This window comes from Schistocerca americana, chromosome 8, assembly GCF_021461395.2.
Source record: "Schistocerca americana isolate TAMUIC-IGC-003095 chromosome 8, iqSchAmer2.1, whole genome shotgun sequence".
Taxonomy (NCBI): Eukaryota; Metazoa; Arthropoda; class Insecta; order Orthoptera; family Acrididae; genus Schistocerca; species Schistocerca americana.
The window spans coordinates 43,039,010-43,060,180 of record NC_060126.1 but is presented as its reverse complement, the minus strand read 5'-3'; positions in this window follow the sequence as shown (position 1 = coordinate 43,060,180).

The window sequence follows — 21,171 nt, the reverse complement described above, 5'->3', positions numbered from 1 at the left end:
CATAATTTCTTTGGGTTCTGTGAAAGATGATTTGACAATATTCTGCTACAGTAGTCACTGCATGCAACACACATTGCTCTCCTGACAGCCAAATGTGTTTCATTCAGCATCTCTCTATCTATAGCCCTATGCTTTGTTTTACACCTATTGTGTAGTAACATCTGTTTCTTTAAAAAGTTTCTTTGCAGTGACTGATTACCATGGAGGTTCCCTCCCATCATAGACTGTTCTACTGGGTTCGTATCTATCCAATGCACAGTCAACTATTCTTTTGAACTTGAGTCTTAGTTCCTCTACATGCTTCTGCAGGGAGACATGACACCACTGATTTTTTTATCTAGTTTACTGAACATATACATCTTTCTGCTTGTTTTAGTTGTCCTTTGGTAATCACTGTTGCCATAACCATGTCATGGTCACTGATACAAGTTTTGATGTGGACATCCTCAAAGAGGTCAGGTCTATTTGTTGCCATTAGATTCAAAATATTTCTGGCATGGGTAGGGCTCCTAACTATCTGTTCTAGGTAGCTTTCAAAGAAAGCATGTAATAATGTTTCACATGATGTCTTACCATACCCACCACTAACGAACCTTTAATTTTCCCAGTTAACTGTTGTATGATTAAAGTCTACATCAGTAATTATAATATGGTTGAGGAAACTGAGACTTTCTCTAAAGTTTGTGGTTACATCAGGAGATGAGTCCGGTGAGTGATAGAAGGATCCAGTTATCATCTGATGCCTGCCCACAATACAGAGTCTTGCCCAAACAATCTCACTTGCAACTTCAATTTTGTATCTCAGAGGATTTATGTTTCTTGACTACTGTGACAAATACGCCACCTCCATTTCCAATTTACCTGTTCTTTTGATATACATTGAAATTTTCCCCAAAAATCTCACTGCTATCAATTTCAAGTTTCAACCAGCTTTCTGTACCTAGTATTATGTGAGTTTTACTGTTTTTCATGAGCCCTTCAAATTCTGGCATTTTGTTGGAAATGATTCAGCAGTTCATTATTAAGATTTTAATACTCTCACCTGTGGGAGGCATTTCTTTTGATCTTACACTGATACTTCTGGGTTTCCTACACCTATAGCTGCCTTGGTTGGATGGAGAGTCTCCTAATCTGAAAAAGCTTTGTCAACACCCCAGACACAGTCAGCTACCTGACTAGCAGCCTCTGATGTGTAGTGCACACTTGACCCATTTGGAAGGACCCTACAGTTCTCAGTCCTACATCGCAGGTCAAAGAATTCGCAGCAAAGCTTGTCACAGGACCCTTGAAGTCTCTAGTTCAGTCCTTCCAGTCAACTCATATGTTGTGTCTTTTTGGAATTATGGACGAGACCATTCACAGAAATCCAGTCAATGATACTTTTAACAACACTGTTTAACATTTCTTCTGTTTCTGCATGTATGCTTGGATTGATTACAATACTAGTGTCATCTGCAAAAAGAATAACTTTACCTGTTGTACATTAAATGGGAGGTCATTCATGTATATTAGGAACAATGGTACACCTAAGACTGAGTCTTGGGGAACCATATACGTGATTTCTCTCCAGTCAGAATTATGTCCCCTAAGCTATGTGTGACTCATAATTTATAGCCCTCCCATTTAGTTCAGTAATGATGTTACCCTATTCTGCGACTGGTTGTCCTGTCTCTCATTTCACTACATTCCATTTAGCCTTAAGTCTGTTGTTGGAAATGTTGATTTTTGACGTTATGTGCATGTTCCTTGGTTTTTAAAACAAACTTTCTTGATAATTTTGAGTACTTTTTGTAATGTGCAACTACCGTAGTATTTCTACTTGCTCTTACCAATGGATACATTTCCATTTTCCTTTCACATGATAATTTAATCCCTCTACTAATTCATTGTTTTTTAGATGGCTTTTAATGTCCTTTCTTATTAGCTTATAAAAAAAACACTCCGTCTTCAGGCCACGAGTGGCCTACCAGGACCATCCGGCCGCCGTGTCATCCTCAGTGGCGGATGTGGATAGGAGGGGCGTGGGGTCAGCACACCGCTATCCCGGTTGTAATGATGGTATTCTTGACCGAAGTCGCTACTATTCAGTCGAGTAGCTCCTCAATTGGCATCACGAGGCTGAGTGCACCCCGAAAAATGGCAACAGTGCATGGCGGCCGGGATGGTCACCCATCCAAGTGCTGACCATGCCCGACAGCACTTAACTTCGATGATCTCACAGGAACCAGTGTATCCACTGTGGCAAGGCCATTGCCCTGATTAGCTTATGCACAATGCTATTTTCAAGTAATGATATGAATTTCTCATGGGCTATATTAAATTTTATGATAGCATTTGGTTCAGTATATATTTCATCCCAGGTCATCTCTTATGATCTATTCTTACACGCATTTGTCCTGGAGTCATTAATTATTTTTACTGATTTCTACTGAGGAGTATCCATACTGTAAGGCACTATGTTATTTAGCCTCTCTCTGTGCACCATGGTCAGAGATAGCATTTGTGACTAGGTAAACAGTTATTTCCTTGCTTTGAGATTTGCCAAAGAAAACATTATCATTTAGGGCCCTACTGTCTTCGTCCAACTGTGTTGGAAAGTTAGTCACTGAGATCAAATTGTAGACTCCACATAATGTTTCCTCATCATTTTTCCTATCATAATCCTTTCGAAAATCTACTTTGAAGTCCCACAGACTATTAAATGTTTGCTGCTGCCTGACAGATAGCATAGTATGGAATCCAGCTTCCTCATAAACAGTTCAAAACTTTCCAGTGGAAATACAGTTACACTTAGTAGTGAACCATTTTTCAGTATTAATTCACAAACATACACTTGTATGTGCTGATGAATACAAAATCCAGTTTTCTCAATGTTCCTAAACTTGTGTTTTGTCTTAAAATCTGTAACAACTCCTGCTTTATCCACATTAGTTCTGCAGGAGAAAGCTACTGGAGTGTAATCTTTTATATTAACTTATTTTATCCTGTGGCTACAAAGTGCTCAGTTAGGCACATGATGTCAATCTTTTTAGAGCATGAAATTTTCCAAACACACAAGAAGCTCTTCTGCTTTACTACTCTACAAGAAGCTCTTCTACTTTATTACTCTATCTTCAAATATTTTGATGAAATAAGCTAACCTTACATTTCTGTGCATTCTTAAGCATTTTGTGGGGCTCTTCTGTCATTTTGACTTCTTCAAAACAGGGTGTCTGATTTCTGATTTAAAACTAAAACTGATACCTTGCTGACACCAATAACTGCAAAGATCTTGCTTTGTGTGATGATGGCCACCCATACATTACCTGCAAGAAGCTCAGCCAACCTATCCTTCCTTCTGCTATTCAAGTTTAGGTCAATTCTCTCAATGTTTTTAAACTTGGGTTTTGTCTTAACATATGTAACAACTCCTGCTTTATCCATAATAATTCTGTATGAGCAAGCTGCCAGAGTGTTGCAACATGCACTGCACACAGATGAGACTTCATTCATTCCTGTCAGCAGTAGCCTGATCAACTCAATGTTCACAGGTCTCACAGCAATGTTAACTCAGGGCTGATCATGGTACTGCAGCACCCTCAGAAAACTGTGTGTGTGTGTGGGGGGGGGGGGGGGGGGTGTATGCTGTTCCTAATTTGTTCTGTACCATCCAGCATACACCCATCCCATGGCTGTTAGCTAGCAGTAAGATTCTTTTCTTCCTAGTCACTTTTGGTGCCAACTAAGACTAAGTTTCTTTACTGCTGCACCCTACTACGACCTCCAGGTGGATAAGGCTCTTCCACTCCTACTTCAGGTAACAAGCCAAAATCATTTGATGCTATAAGCTCAAATGTAGATGAAGTTGAACAGCTGCTCCTCTTTCACTCATTGCTTGTCATCTTTACCCAGGTCACACAATGTTTTTCCCCCTTTAACCTATATAGTTCAAATTTCACATGTTCTACAACATCCTGATTCAATATACAAATGGGGGTTAACATCACCCAGATGTGATTGTGCTGCAGAGCAACAAACTGTTCAGCATATAATATGTATGTGCCCAAAACTATCTTTTCATGGTGGTATAGAAGAGTTTCTATTAGCAACAAAGACATCAATTGCATATTTTCAGTAGCCAGATATATGTCCGTGACCTTCTATGCTTTATAAATACTGTAAGTTTAATGAACTTATAATTATGATTTTTTTTCTGTGTGTCAGAGACATGTATATGTATAGTTGCAGAAAAAAATGTTTCTGTGTGTGATGACATACGCTAAATAAGTAAATCACTTGTTCTCCAATGTAAAATGTCTGATGTGGGCATTTAACATCAACCATGACTGGTAGATCAGTCCCAGGAATCACAGAGTTGAGGTCACTGATACTGCGTGGTCTTCCAACTTCATCCCCAATAGAAGGTACTGTACATATTTATGGCTGAAAATAAATACTTGCAATCTGTGAGTTGATAATTCTTTTCCTCCTCCTTCTTCTTTTCCCTAGCTTTTATCCCGTGTAGTACGAGGTCCACTTTTGTAGGATTTGGCAAATTTTATTTATTTTTTATTTAAATTTGTGGCAAAATGCCCTTCCTGTTGTCAAGGTAACCTATGAGAGGAAATTTGTGTACTCCATCTGTGTAAACTTTGTTTTACAATATCTTCTCTCCATCTGCAAAATTTTCCTGCCATATAATTCCTGGATCCTATGATGCACATTGAAACTCTTGCCCTCCAGGAACCATAGCAGCAAGCACAATGCCACCTCAAAAACTCTCCACCTTGTTCACTTCCTATTCCTGCCTTGGACTACCACTATCCACCACCTCTACAACAACCTTCAAACCTCCCCCATGTCCCCTCACAGCTGACAAACCCTGTCTCACAAACCTGCTACATTTACACCACCCTCAAAACACTGCCCCACCACCACATTGAATCCAGAGCATAAACAGACCAGAAACACAGTCGTGAACCTTTCCTCCAAAAGCCTTTGCCCCACAGAAGTATCAAAAGCTACACCTTTTGCCCCACTCCCACATTCTGTCACACAGGACTTTTTGAATACCTCTCCTTCTCCCATTCACCACTGTGGAAACACTTTTTCAGCACCAACCTTACCAATCAGACTCAACTACAGACCAATTGAACCTGCCTGGCTCAGTTCACTCCTCCATCCAACTGTGATCCACCCTCATGGCCGCTAAATCACACCCTGTTAACTTTTCAGAATTTTTTAACTTTGAACCTTGCCTCACAACATTTGCCAAATCCATCAACATGCAAACTAACCTTACATCTGGAGACCTCCAATCCACCACCTAAAAACTTATCCCCACCTTATAATCCTACCCGCAGACAAAGGCTCCACAAGAATTACCTGGGAGAAGGACCCTGCCAGCTGTCAGATTCATCCACCTATAAACCCAGCCAGTAACCCCATTCTAGAAATCCAGCACAGTCTCCACTCACTGCCTCCTACCTTCTTCAAGTTTCTTGAAGTCCATAAACCCAACCAACCAGGTCACTCCACTGTGGCCCCACTGAGAGAATCTCTGCTCTCATAGACTAACACCTTCAGCCTGTTACTCGCAACCTACCCTCCTATATAAAACATATCAACCATTTCCTCCACCAACTCTCGATGGTTCCTGTTCCTTTACCACAGGGTGTCCTGCTCATCACTACTGACGACACCTCCCTTTACACTAACTTGCTTAATGCCCATGGCATTATTGCTATTGAACACTGTCTTTCCCAATGCCCTACATATTCCAAACCAACAACTTCCTTTCTAGTCGCCTTGACCAATTATATCCTCACCCTCAACTACTTCTTCTTTGAAGGCATTACCTACAACCAAATCTGGGGTATGGCTATGGGCACATGCATGGCACAATCCTATGCCAACCTATTCATGGGCCATCTAGAGGAATCCTTCCTAACTACCCAAAAACCCAAACCCCTAACTAGGTTCAGATTCACTGAAGACACCTTTGTGATCTGGATTGAGGGTGAGGACACCCTATCCACATACCTCCAGAACCTCAACGCCTTCTTCCCATTCGCTTACCTGGTCCTCCTAAAAGCAACAAGCCATCTTCCTCAATGTTGACCTCTACCTCAAAGATAGCTACATCAGTACTTCTGTCCATATCAAACCTACCACCCATCAGCAATACCTCCACTTCGACAGCTGCCTTCCAATGCATACTATGGAGTCCCTTGCATACAGTCTAGCCACCTGTGGTTGTCACATCTGTAGTGATGATCAGTCCCTCTCGAAATATATTGAGCGTCCCACTAAGGCCTTCACTGACACTAATTACCCTCCCAACTTTGTACAAAAGCAGAGCACCCGTGCCTTACTTTTCTAGTCACCCACCACCTCCCAAATTCCAACCCCCCAGCCACAGAAATCGCTCCCTCATGATTCAGTACCACCCAGGACTGGAGCAACTGCATTACACCCTCCACCACAGTTTCAACTACCTCTCATTGCAACCTGAAATGAGAAATGTCCTACCCACTATTCTTTCTGCCCCTCCCACAGTGGTATTTCACCACCCACTGGACCTACACAGTATCCTCATCCATCCCTATACAGCCCCTGTTCCCAGCCCCTTGCATCATGTCTCGTATCCCTGTAATAGAACTAGATGCATACATCCTCCCATCACCCCCTACACCTGTCTGGTCACAAACGTCACCCATCCACAAGCTGTCTGCCTGCATGAATGGCCACTGACAAACTGTGGTCAAGAAATAGTGGGATCACCCTGTTGCTGAGTACACCACCTAACAAAATGTTCATTTCAATGACTGCATTACAGGACATCTGGATCTTCCCACCAACACTAGCTTTTCTGAATTGCGCAGATGGGACCTCTCCCTGCAATATACCCTACATTCCTGTAACCCCACCTGGCCTCAACCTTTGTTCATCATTGTCGTACCCATCTAGTCCCTTACCTTTTTCCATTCCAGCTGTACACAGCCCTCTATTCCACCAACACACACCATCAGTCTCTTTACTTCTCTCCTTTTCTGCTATTCCCCCCCCCCCCCCCCCCCCACTGCCCTCTGTCTAACCTCAACCTCCCAACTGCACCTAGCTGCCCTATCCTCTCTCCACCTCATCCCCATATGCTCCCACAAGTAGCACTTGTCTGTCCCCCACCTGTACCCTTCTAGCCCTCCCCCTACCTACTCCAGCCTCCTGATTATCCTCACCACCCAGTTGCCTCACCCATCATGTGCTGCTGCTTGCAGTCTGGCTTCAGCTGCCAGAGACTGAGGTCATATGTGTGTGTGTGTGTGTGTGTGTGTGTGTGTGTGTGTGTGTGTGTGTGTGTGTGTGTGTGTGTTGTCTATTTTTGACAAAAGCCTTGTTGGCCGAAAGCTGACTTTCTGACAGTCTTTTTGTTGTACCTATCTGTGACTCAGCATCTCCGCTATATGGTGAATAGCAACTACCCTTTTCATAATGATGTCTTGTGTGATACTGTATCTTAGCTGTTTGTGTATTGTATACACTGAGGTGGGAAATGGGGACCTGTTTAGCATTTGACTAAATGAGCTTGGGAAACCACCTAAAAACCACACTCAGGCTACCTTATGCAGCCACCCACAGTCGTTAACATACAATGCGGATTTGGTACAGCTCAGGCTCACCCTTGTGTCTCGTAAGCTAATGCACAGTACATTACTCTATACGAGCAGGTCTTGTGAGTTGCTAATGCACCATTTATAAGCCATCCATAAAGTATTATGACGGCAAAATCTAGTCTATGGCATCTACCCTGGAATGACGTACCCATTCGATAGAGACATATATTTTACACATATTATAATACTCTTACAGAAAGAAAACTCAATTGATAAGACTAATAAATTATCAGATAGAAGTTCTGGGCATATTTTACCTTCAGGAGGTGAAATATGTGGAGCTCTCAGTATTTACGTGTAAAATCTGCATCGTACCAGTTATTACGGCTTTTTCCCATTGCATTCACATGTGGAACATGGGAAGATTGATTGTTTAAACACCTATGTGTGGGCTGTAATTAGTCCTATCTTGTCTTTGTGATCCCTATGGGTCTTACACATAATGGGTTGTAGTATATTCCCAGATTCATCATTTAAAGTTGGTTCTGGAGACTTTCTAAGTAGTTTTTTACAGAACAGTTTATGTCTATCAAGTGCCTGCCAGTTTAGTTCTTTCACCATCCTTGTAACTCTCTCCCATGAATCAAACAAACCTATGACCATTTATGCTGCCCTTTTTTTGTAAACATTCAGTATGGCTTATTAGTCCTATTTGGTACGGGTCCAACATGCTTGAGCAGTATTCTAAGATGAGTCCCACAAGTGTTCCATAAACAATCTGAGGCAGGGTAGGAGTACCAGGTTCAGTTGGGCAGTTTGGAGGGGGGGGGGGGGGGGGGAGGGGGAGTGGAGCACAACAGGCAAGAATTAAGGAAGGGGAAAAGACTACTGGGTGTGTTGATGGAATATAAGGTTGCATAGTACTGGAGTGGGAGGTGAAGGCCTGGAACTAGCAGATGTCGAGGTCAGGAGAATTACGGGAACATAGACTATATTGCACAAGTGTTCCCACTTGTGCAGTACAGAAAAGTTGGTGATGCTGGGAAGGATCCCGATGCCACAGGCTGTGATGCAGTCACTGAAGTGAAGCACTTTGTGTTGGGCAGCATGTTCAGCAACTGGATGGTACAGGTATCGATTGATCACCATTTGTCAGTGGCCATTCATGCTGAAAGACAGCTTATTAGTTGTCATCTCCATGTAGAAAGCAGCAGATGAACAGAAACTTAGTGTGTAGATCACATGACTACTTTCACAGGTAGCCCTGCCTCTGATGGGACAGGAGATGCCTGTAACCAGACTGGAATAGATGGTGGTAGTTGGAGGATGTATGGGACATGTCTTGTATCTAGGTCAATTGTAGGAATATTAGCCATCAGGTAAGGGGTTTGGACCCGGGATGGACAAGGATGTTGCATACATTTGGTTGGCCATGGAATACCACTGTGGGAGGGGAGGGTATTCGTGTTAATGCACCTACAAATCCTTCCCCCTTCTTCACTCCCCCCCTCGCCTCCACAGTGCAGATTTCCAACACTGTTGGCACTGTGCTTAACAGCCTTATCTTGTCCCCCTCCAGTCTCTGCTTGCTATGCCAGACAGCACTGGCATCTCACCCCCACCTGTACCCTGCAGCCACCACCCTCCCTCCCCACTTCATGCTTCCTCCTTAGCCCCACCACCCATCTCTGATCGCTGCTCTGTTGGATACAGACAGGCTCTAGCATCTCTAGTCAGTGATCACATGTGGGCTAGCTGTGCTTATGTAGTACGAGGACTTGGTATGAAAGCTTTAATATTTGTATTTGAGCAGTCTTTATCATTGTGCCTGTCTGTGACTCTATGTCTCCTCTTAGTATTCTATTTACAAATGATGATGTTCTTTTCACAGTGTGATTAATTATTGAAAACAAATTTCATAAGGTATTAAGTGTGTTGTGGGACTGTCATCAGTGCACACAATTGTTGAAAGTGCTTTCTACAAATGGCTCAAGGGTGGAGACCATGTATTATGCTTATTACATGCCTCTGTGCAATGAACATTTTTTACCTCAGTGATGAGTTATTCCAGAATATGATGCTGTAAGTCATGAATGGAAATAGGAAAAGTCAATCATCATTTCAATTTTTTCATCTCCAAAATTTGATATTTTCTGTAATGTAAAAGTTGCAGAGCTTACATGTTTAATGTCAGTAAGGTGTCACTTCCATTTCATGTTCTTATCAGTACAAGCACTATAGATTTAGAATATTCTGTTCCATTTATTGACTTTCACCCTTATGTTATTTCTAATAGTGTGCTCAGGCCTTGTGCAGTTCTGAATTACTTGTATTGTGTTTTATTTAAGTTCAGTAACAGTCCATTTGCTGAGAACCAGTTACAGGTAATTCCATGAAAACCGAACGTTTTGTTATGTCTGTAACACTTCCTCTTCCTTTGCTTGGTGACAAATAAACACAGCTCACTTAATCAAAGCTTGGCTGTATGTTTTTCATATTCTAGCGTGCATGTTTATCGTATTCTGGACTATCTTTTTTCGTTTTTTTCTTTGTTACTCCCTGTTAAAGAGCACATTTTGACTTATTAGTTTGGTCTGACAGCCTCTTTTTCTCTTCCAAAATCTCTTCACAAATTTGGTGTGTTGTTTTTTTTGCGTTCCTCTGTACACTGTTTCCAGTTTTCTTTCTTTCCCTCTGCAATTGCATGATTTGCAACTAGAATTCTAAAGACATTGCTTTCTCTAATGGCATTCATTTCTTGTAAGTCTACTTTAACTTCTCCTAGTCAGGTAATTTAACTTTTTTAAATTTATTGTGATTTTTTTTTTTTTTTTTTTTTTTTTTTTTTTTGTTACTCTAATATTATGCATTCTGTAGAAGGGGAGGATCATAGAACTTCAAGCATCTTCTACATATTGCATCAGTGAAATTGTCTAGTGCTGTGTATAGGTACATAGTTTTTCTTTTAATCCAAATATCATTCATAATAGTGGGGCTAGTGGTTCAGCCAACACAACTGTCTTGTAATACTGAAGTTTTGCATTGCATGATATCACTCATTTATGGTATTGATTCCATGTTATTCTGTATGCTTTCTGCAGTTTAGTAGCTCTTTTTAAATTTGTTTACTGTCTTTTCAAGAGGGAACTATGATTTCTCCGTGATATTTAAGGGAAGAGACATATGAAATTGTCCCATATTTCTTTTGTTGTGAGGATCTTCTGATATTTTTATGCAAATTTTCCATCAAATGAGTTCTCATATGATATCGGAAGGCCTGTCTTTGGTGCTGCTTCATGTAACTTCTCTATGTGTAATTGGTTTTCTCACCAGCCTTAGTGAACATAGCTAGATTGTCAGCAAAAGCTAGGCACTTCACTTTGATTTACTGCCCCAAGGTCCTGATGTTTGTACCATCAATTCCTTTCCCCCCATTGTCTGATAATTTTCTTCAATATAATGTTAAACAGAACCAGGAGGAGGCCATCCCCTTTTCGAACTTCAAAAGGATCAGAAGTTCCACCTACACACTTGAGATGATGTGTCTATGAGAGTAAGGCGGGGACTGATGACCTCAGATGTCAAGTCCCATAGTGCTCAGAGCCATTTGAGAGTAAGGCAGATTAGTTCTTTAATCTTCCTGTCAAACCTGAGCTATTCTAAAGTGCCCAAAGTAGTTTGTCTGTCAACAATCGTATGCCTTCTTGAAATCAACAAAGATGATATACGTGTCAGTACTTTGACTATCCTTAATATTGCCTTTGAACACCAAATCTGCTCAGCATCCAATCTCCATTTCCTAAGGCCTGCTTGATATTTATCACTCAAATGGTCTGTTTGTGGTTCAGCTTTGTTTAAGAAAGCTTTGGCTAGAGACTTGTATATAACTGGCAGGAGAGATAGGCCTCTGTAGTTGTTGGGGATTTGCTCTACCATCTTTTTTATGAATTGTTGAATTGTGTTTTATTTATCTTATGACATACATTTGCAATCTATTTGATTTGCGTACAGGAGACATGTCAAAAATTTATAATACAGTTAACAATGATTTTTACATTAATAAATAATAGCACTACAATAAATAATGACACTACAAGGATATTTCTTGGAATGTGTAACATGTTGTACCCAGCTCGAATTTCAAGTTTGTCCTGCATGAATGCAACAGATGTACAAGATAATAACCTTCTTCCAGTACTTTGGAATTGTTTCAGTTTTCCATATTTCTGGTAAAAGTTCATGAACTCTTATTATGAGGTCACCTCCTCCTATTTTTAACACTCCTGCAGTTATGCAGTTCTCTCCTGTTGCTTTGTTATTTTTGAGTGAATGAATACCTCTTCTGTTTATTGAATGGTTGGGGGTTGAGAGTCTGGGTTTTACACAGATTATTCAAGACACAATCTTTTCTGTGGATGGCCACAGTTCAGTAAATCTTGGAAGTAATCAGTATCATGCAGTTTCCTTTATTGTCTCTAGTTTTCCATTACTTTTAGAAAAATGTAATATGGTGGCTCTCATAGAAATTTTGGATAGTGTTTTTCTGGAAATCCTGCTTTTGTCTTACCTGTTTTTGTCTTATGCACTTTCTTCATGGTAAATTGTTTTTGAGGCTTATTTTTGTATCTTCAGGAAGGACTCTCATCTTTCAACTGTTTAATGCTTCAGGAAGGACTCTCATCTTTCAACTGTTTAATGCCCATTCCAGTGATTCCGCATTTTGATCTGCTCACCGATGGCCTCATTGCAGGTTGTTTTCCACCATCTGTGTTTAAGTTTCCTGGGTAGCTGTCCTTACTTCATGCCTGATGTTTGTAATGTGTCGCAGAGGTCTGGCCACTCTTTGGAATCTCATTCTTGTATGTTGCATGTTCTTCCAGTAACCTGTACCAAGTCTTAGAAACTGAGTCCCGTTGGGTCTGGATCTGTTTGTTGTAACCTAATTTTGATTTGTTGTATGTAGTTATCATTATTAACAACTCCCTTCTGCACTATGACATTTTGAATCTCAAGTGTACTCTTTGCAGAAACTGAAATATGATCAATCTAGAAATCACTAAGTACTGGGTTAGGTGACTCCAAGTTCTCTTTTTGTGTAGAGGTCTCCTAAACTTTGTGGATATATAGCTCAGTGCAAATGATGAAAAGAAGCTTATTAGATGTTCGCCATTCTTATTTATCCACTGAAGTGCTGTATGAAAGCTTACTCTTGATCTGTATTTCTTCTCCATGTCAAACTGTCCACTGAAATTGCCTAATATGATTTTCACACAGTGTTTGGGGATCTTGCTTGTAGTTTCCTCTAATGTTTCCCAAAAGTCTTCTACTTTCTGGGGATGTTTCTTGTTATCACTGTTGGTGGTGGTATGAGCATTTAAGGCATATGCTTTGTTGCTTCATTTCACTTTAATAACTGAGTTTCTTTCAGGTGGGGATATAAAGTTGATAACTGAATATCATTTTTCTTACTGAAAAGGCAGTCCCAAGACTGATAACTTGTGTTTGATTTTCCTTTAAATATTCTGAAGTTTTCTGAGTTGAAACAGTTTACATCTTGTAAAAATGTTTTCCTGAATTGCTACAACGTGAATTATGAATTTGTCATGAGTATCAGTCAGCTATTAAGTTTGTCAGTTTTCAGAAGGTGTTAAGATTAATAGTGCCTAAAAAGTTCATTTTATTGAGGCAAAGAGATAAAAAGTTCCATTTCTCTGCATCCCCCAGATTCTGATGATCAGGAATAACTGATTATGCATTTGGAGCCTGGGGTAGTTGCATTTGTTTCAGCATGCAAATTTTGTAAGTTTAAGGTATAATTAGTGGTGTCCCTTACGATAAAATTGCAAAATTACAACTCAATTGTTGAGATTGAGAGATGCCTCTAGATATTCACTGGTTAAGTTATGTTTGGTCTGTGAGAGCTATTTAAAAATTTGTGGGGATATGAAATGGAACAATTATATAGGTTCAATTTTAGCTAAAGCAGGTGTTGGACTTTAGTTCATTGGCAGGATGCTGTAAAAGTGCAGTCTACGAAGGATATTTCTTATAAAATGCTCATGTGACCCCCATCCCAGAACTATGTAGATGTGTCTTTCTTGATGAGGGACCTTGTTGAGGGGGATGGCATGCATGCCTCAATGACACAGATATACATACCATAGGTTTCTGTTGAGAAGTCAGACAAACTTGTGGTTCCTGAAGTCACTGGATGTGAGAGTGTTCCGACATACTGTTTGGCAAAATTGCCATGATATGTTGGTACTCACACAACTGATAATAAGGGAATAAGAGAATTGTTATTTTTCCCTGAGAGCATACACCTCTGGTGCATGGGGTGGAGAGCTGCATGAAATGACTTTTCAGACTGAAGACGACAGCAACATGTTCTGTGAGGGACCCACACCACATATAATGAACTGGAGATATTGAGTATATCGTCACAGGTGTGCGAGATTCATGTGGGGAATGTCATGAAGGTATGAAAGGACATCGACTGGCTGACACTTGAAAATAAGATGTCAACTATACCACAAAAGCCTACATAAAGTTTCAAGAACTGGTTTTCAGTGAGGAATCTAGGGACATACTGTAGCAATCTATCAGTCTTGTAGGGACTGCAAAGACTAGATCAAATTACTTAAAGCACACACAAAACCATTCATTCTTCCCACATGTGACTGGAATTGAGCCATTCTTCTGTAAATTGCCCTTTCTAAAACTGTGGAGACAACGATGTTAATGTGAAATTACTAACCGTGTTAATGACTTTCTTTTAAAGGAGGTATAACAATAACATACTGTAAAGCAGCTACACTTATACGCACATTTAAAGAAAATGTTGGAATTAAAGTTTAATGCTGTTGTCCAGAAAGCATGTATAATGATTGCAGAGGTATAATGTTCCACTTCTTGCATACTGGCCGATCTATATCCTACTCCATAGTTTATGATTAAGCTAGGATTTTTGCATTACATTAACCAGTGCTTAATTTTTGACTGTATGCACTGATATTGTGTTCTATTACATGTGACAAAAAATCCCAAACCACACATTTTGGGATGTGGTATGACGGTACCTGTGACGAATAAAAAATCTGAACCACACATTTCGAGATGTTGTATGACAGAACTTATATTTTAGCAAAGGGTCATTCCATGTCAGTTCAACCAGGAGCTCCAGCTCATAATCTCAGATTTGACTGAAATTCAGTACACTAATTCTACCGTGTGTAGAACACTCGTGTACAAAGTATTAGTTTACCCTGACAATTAGTTCCAGAATTATGGCTTGTGAAAGAAGGTGGCGTGACCAAGAAATTGCATCACACATCTGGCAATCTATCTTCAGATCCAAATTCAGGTCTTAATAACTTTGGAACTATTCCACACAGTCCAGTGAAATTTTTACAACCCAGTAACATCCATTTAGAGAACACACACCATGAATCAAAACAGCAACAACATATTTCTGAGGGAAAATAAAAAATTAAAAAATGTGATTAAAAAATGTAATACATTAAAAGGTACACATTGTAGGTGCCCTCTATGCCAAATATAATTCACTCAAAAAGGGTATAATTTTTTTGTGGTAAGCTTAATGTGGCCTAAACACACACAGAACTCATCATGCCCATATCAGTCACAAATACTGAGTTACATGCACATGAAAATACAAAAATTTGAACAATTACCTGAAAAAATTTATTTTCGAAGTCTGGTAGCACAAAAGGGACAAGTGGTATCCAAGCCAAATTTCACACACTACATAAGTAGACCATAATGATATATATCTCAAAATTTCAGCATGTTATTGCGAGACATTTGTGTACAATGGAAGTTGGCAGATGGATTTGGTGATGTGGCCATTGTTCCACAATACAACTTTGTAAAAACATATTGTAAACTGTTCTGCCTCTTCTTATCCTCTCCCATTACTGTTTAATCACTAAGCAACAACATATAGACAGATTAACACAACCTATCATTAATGTTTACTGCACCTTAACTGCTAAAAACCAGTCAATTGTGCTCCGAACAGAAGTTCTTTCACACTTTAGCTACTGTACTCTGTACATTGAGTGGCAAATTGTACTGTCTTTGTGACACTGTGGTAGGAACTGGAACTGTCATAAGAATATGTTCAAAAGGAATCCAACACCTGTCTGCCAAACATGGCCAATGAAATGATTTTGCTGGTCCTGCTGGTGCCATGAAGTTCACAAATACATCACCTCCTGCTTCACAGCACTCTGCAACACATCTTAAGTACCATTTGTCATCATAAACAGCAATAACATAGCAACCTGGTTGTATGTTTCTGTTTTTGCTTCTGAATCCTGAGTCACACACACTGTGAAGACACATGTTGTACATGAACCTATAGTTATAACCGGACAGCTTGCTCATCTGCACATTGTGAGAGTCCACTGGAGAGAAATGATGATGGCTCCTGGTGCCTGCAACAGTTTTAATGTGTTCTAGTCTGCTTTTTAGCAACTCTTCGACTGATTTCACCTCATCTTTCAAAACATAGAACAAATGTATGCCAGAGATATTTTTCTGTACCCAGGTAAATAATAGAAGAGGTGTTAGAATGTGACCTTCTGTAGGGTGCTGCTGACTAGCTCGTGATGCCATGCGCTTATGGTAGCAACAATACCATCACATATATTTTTACCATGACTTGTTGCGAAAAAATTCCATTCTGCGTGAATTTGAAAATCATAGTAATGCATGCATAAATTTTTGAGATTTTTACAGTTTTTGTACTGACTAGCTCCCCCATCACTGAAGTATTTTGCAAAATGTATGTGAGGCAGCTTGTTTTTCACATATGCCATGACAGTGCGAATGTGGGCATGAACTGCAATGGCATCATGAATTAAACAGTCACTAAAAATGCACAGGTTCATGACAGACATATCACCTGATTCACCTCTACAGTAAATCGCAAATGGCTGGAGAGTTGCTTGACTGTTGTCCCAATGATATCCTTGGATGGCTTCTCGAACTATAAATGCATAATTTTCAGAAAAGTCTAGTATTACTATAATTTCATCTGGTTTCAAATTATCCTTTCAAAACTGGAGATAAGCCAATTGTGCTGTTGCTGTGTGTGGTCAGTTTGTCCGTTTTTTGACAACACATTTCAACAAAATCTTCCACTGTACTTTGCTTTGTTTCAAGACTTGTGTGCTCCATGTGTGTCCATTGTTTATAAGGAACAAGTTCGTCATCAATAAGGAGTTCACCATACAGTTTGTTATTCATGTGTTCTGCAAGATTGCCTTACCAGGACACTTTTCACACCTGTGTATCATGCACTGGTAGGAACTGATGTCACACACTAGCAGCTTCATTGTATCTTTGTAATCCAGACCAGAATCCTTTATAGCAGTTAACATCAGCTTAGTATTTTGTTGGGTCTCACATACACAAACATTGTGTGTGCCTCTTGCGCTTACAGGCACAACCCATTTTGGCCGAAGACTGAAAAAGGATGATAAACCTACTTTGGTATTGGGATGCTTTTCCTTGAATTCTGATATGTTGCATAGCAACAGTCTTTTTGCATCTGAACACATACATTTCCCATTTTCACCATTAAATAACCTTTTTTTCCAGGCATTATTTGGCTGCAGTCATTATTTTCATAAAACTCCGACACTAGCACCTTTATTTCTGAACTCAGTTGCTTACCCTGAGCCTGCTGAAGTTGTGGAAGCACTCCTTGGGTTGCTTTTATTTTCCTAGCTTGCTTTACCATATATGTAGAAACATTGAATTCCTTTGCAGTGCAGCCAATAGACCAGCTGGAAGGTGCAACGGTAAGAGTAGCTACTTTTTTCTGGCATGTGGATATGGCACACTTTTCTTTCAAATCATGCACAATTTTGTCCAAATCAGAGCATTTCTGGCATGATATCTGTTCCTTTGGAGCAGATAGTTCTTCCTCTTCCACCATTAGTGTGTCAGTTATTTTGTGTTTTAATTCCATTTGAGCTTCTTGTAGTTTTCTTCTACCATAGCTGGGCCTGTCTCTTTTCCCAACTTTGTGTGTCTTCATGGGAGACAAACCAAGAGCAGTCATTGAATTATTTAATTGCTCATCTGCTGTGGTTGTAGGTGGCTAATACTCTTTGTCACCGTCATGTAAATTATCAGAATATTCTTCAATTTTTAGCAGTGTAACACACCTGGAACATAACTTTTGCCCTGGTTTCATGTTAAGCCCCATGCACTGACTCATTTTCAATACTGATTTTATATCAATTTCTCTGAGGCTACACTTCACTGTCTTCTTATGAATTCAAAATGGATCAAAACAACTTTGTAGGAAAGAATACTTATCCAGAAACACTTTCATATGATGATAACAAACACTGAAGTTTCCCGGAACTGTACTTCTTGTGCCCACAACGTGTATTCCGGATCCCCATAGCAACAAATCTTGGTCCGATTCATTCAGATCATACAGTACAAAATGAATGCCACATTTTGTTCCATATGTTGTTTTATGACATTCAGATGCTTGTGTTCAACCAATACTGCAACTTGTTTGAACAAAAGTACCACTAGTACACTCTTCTGCTTCCATACTGACTTTCCACAATAGTACTGACCAGTCTGAAGTAGAATCTTAAAAACATGAGTAACCTGTAATTGTTGCTTGTTTCCTTTGTTGTTCCTGCCTAACAATGACTCATTCTGTCCCTGAAAACTACCATTGTTTAACTATCTGTTGCCTAATGGTTCCCAACTATTGCTGCAGTTTTATCTGAAACAAGCTGTCTGCATCATCACTATTACTTGCTAAATCACGTTAAAAGAAATGTAACCAAATACATCTCTGTCAACTCTTATTGTACACAAATGCCTTGCAATAACAAGTTGAAATTTTGCCACATATTATATTATGGTCTACTTATGCAGTGTTTGAAATTTGGCTTAGATATCACTTGTACCTTTTGTGCTACCACACTTAGAAAATCCAAGTTTTTCAGGTAATTTTTCAAATGTTTGTATTTTCATGGACATGTAACTCTCTTTGTGTGACTGATATGGGCAAGATGAGTTGTCTGTGTGTTTAGGCCACATTAAGCTTACCACAAAAAAAGTTATACCCTTTTTGAGTGAATTATATTTGGCATACAGGGCACCTACAATATGTACCTTTTAACGTATTACATTTTTTAAATCACATTTTGGAATTTTTTATTTACCCTTAGCAATATATTGGTGTTTTGATTCATGGAGTGTGTTCTCTAAATGGATGTTACTGGGTTGTAAAAATTTCACTGGACTGTGTGGAATAGTTCCAAAGTTATTAAGACCTGAAGATCGATTGCCAGATGCGGGTTGCAATTTCCAGGTCGTGCCACCTTCTTTCACAAGCCATAATTCTGGAACTAATTGGCAGGGGAACTTAAAATTTTGTACATGAGTGTTCCACACTTGGTAGCATTGTTGTGCTAAATTTCAGCCAAATATGAGACTATCAGCTGGAACATTTTCTCAAATTGATTGAATTGACATGGGATGATCCCAAAACAAATATTGTATTCACACTTTTAAATAGATGACACTTGACACACTGACTGCCCGACACCATAGCAGACCTTTATACCTGATGCCATCTGCCCGCTGGTGGCCACAGCAGAGCCACATGTCTGACGCCACAGCCTGACAGGCAATGTGTTAAAATAAATGGAATGTCGGTATGGATAATGCACTTCATTTGCTAGGTATAATCCAATCAGGATGTGGTATGACCTTGTCTTCCTCTGACCTCTTAACTGATAACCCATCCAATTGTACGAATACCTACAGTTTAACTTTGACTCCTGACTGGTGTTAATTTTGCATTTCTCACATCAACAAACTGTTGTTTCACAAAAATTCTGTTTCTGGCTGGACATAGTACTCTTTACTACTGGATTTGGGGGCACTTACCCACTGATCCCCACTAACCTAACAATATTGCCCTAGTGGTTGAGCCAAACAATGTATTTTACTGGCCACTGCCCTATTTTAACTGATAACCCCTTGCCTGACTGATGTGTGAACTGTTTCCACCACTCTATTATGATTAGTTTCTCTGCAATAAGAATGAAATAGCAAAAACATGCTTATGTTCCTGCATTTAATTAGATATACAAAATGTAAATATCTTTGCATGCCATAACTTATCTCACATAATATGCATTTACTATTCACACAGCTTATGCAGTGGCACTAAATACACAAAAACATTCGTGCCGAGCTCATGCGGACAATATGCTGCTGATAATTACATTACTCTAATTAGAAAAGTTAGCCATCTGATCAGCACCAAAATAAGACTTTTTTAAAGGTATTCATGGCTCATGTGTTCACCACCACCACAATAGTTGTAGATTTCAACAAGATCTAGTGTGGACGCAAAAAATTAGTTCCTAAATAAACAGTGGTTAAAATTCTTAACTTTCTGATGCAATTGTTACTGTATTGAGAACAGCTATGAAGAATTTCAAGATACTTCAATTCTTACACCAATGACTAATACTTCTTTGAACCAGTTTCTCAGAAGATGTAGTCAAAAAGTTGCATCTGCTAATTCTGATGTAAGATAATTAAAAAGTGTAATGGTGTTTATAAGAGCAAAAATAGATTTCATGTGAATAAGAAAATTATTATGCACTGAGTGAGGAACATATAAATGGTGAAAAATGACGCATCACGATCAAATGAATGCATCATGCACAATAATTACAAGACATCATAACATAGCACGTGTCTTCACCTAGAAAATTTGAGGGTATTTATCCCAAAATTATACAAAACCAGTACTGTTCCTAATGTGTTTCTATGTAATATGACTTTAACTTTAAATATAATTTCCATTAAATCTATGCAAATTACTAAAGGAGAACGTCCCCGCATAACTGTTAGTACTCAAATACTGTAATACCTCCATGATGATTACTTTGTTTTCCCAGTACAGCTTGCCTCTGAATTGGGACACACCCGTATATTTCTAGAACTAATTTATTGTTCCGCTTTATGCCTTCCCTCGATGAGTTTCATGTCTTAAAAGATGGTGGTAGATCTTCCAGCACAGAATTTGAGTTAACCTTTATTTTTCTGATGGCTATGGGTTCTCAAAATTAAATTGGTAAATTTACTCACATTCCATTAACATTTTACGGGGATAACATAGAAAATAATTGAGGAACACACATTTGTCTCTGTTACAACGCATTTATTTATTTATAACGTAATCGTACTTTACAAATATTATCTACACCGAGCGGATACCGCAAAGCAATTAATAAAGGATTATTCATCTTCTGGAGCTGCATATTTGTCTTTTATATGATCCCACAGTTTCTGTAACAAAAGAAGTTATCTACTGTAAATATTATTTCTTAAAATAAACGAAGACATTAGTTATAAGGTAAAATTCCTTACGCCTCTGTTGATGTAATCGAACGTCCAGGCTGATCCAAGTTCAAATGTCCTTTCAAACACAAATGCACTCAACATGATGGTTAATGCAAACGTCGACGTTCGCCGAAACACAGACTGGTACAGTTTA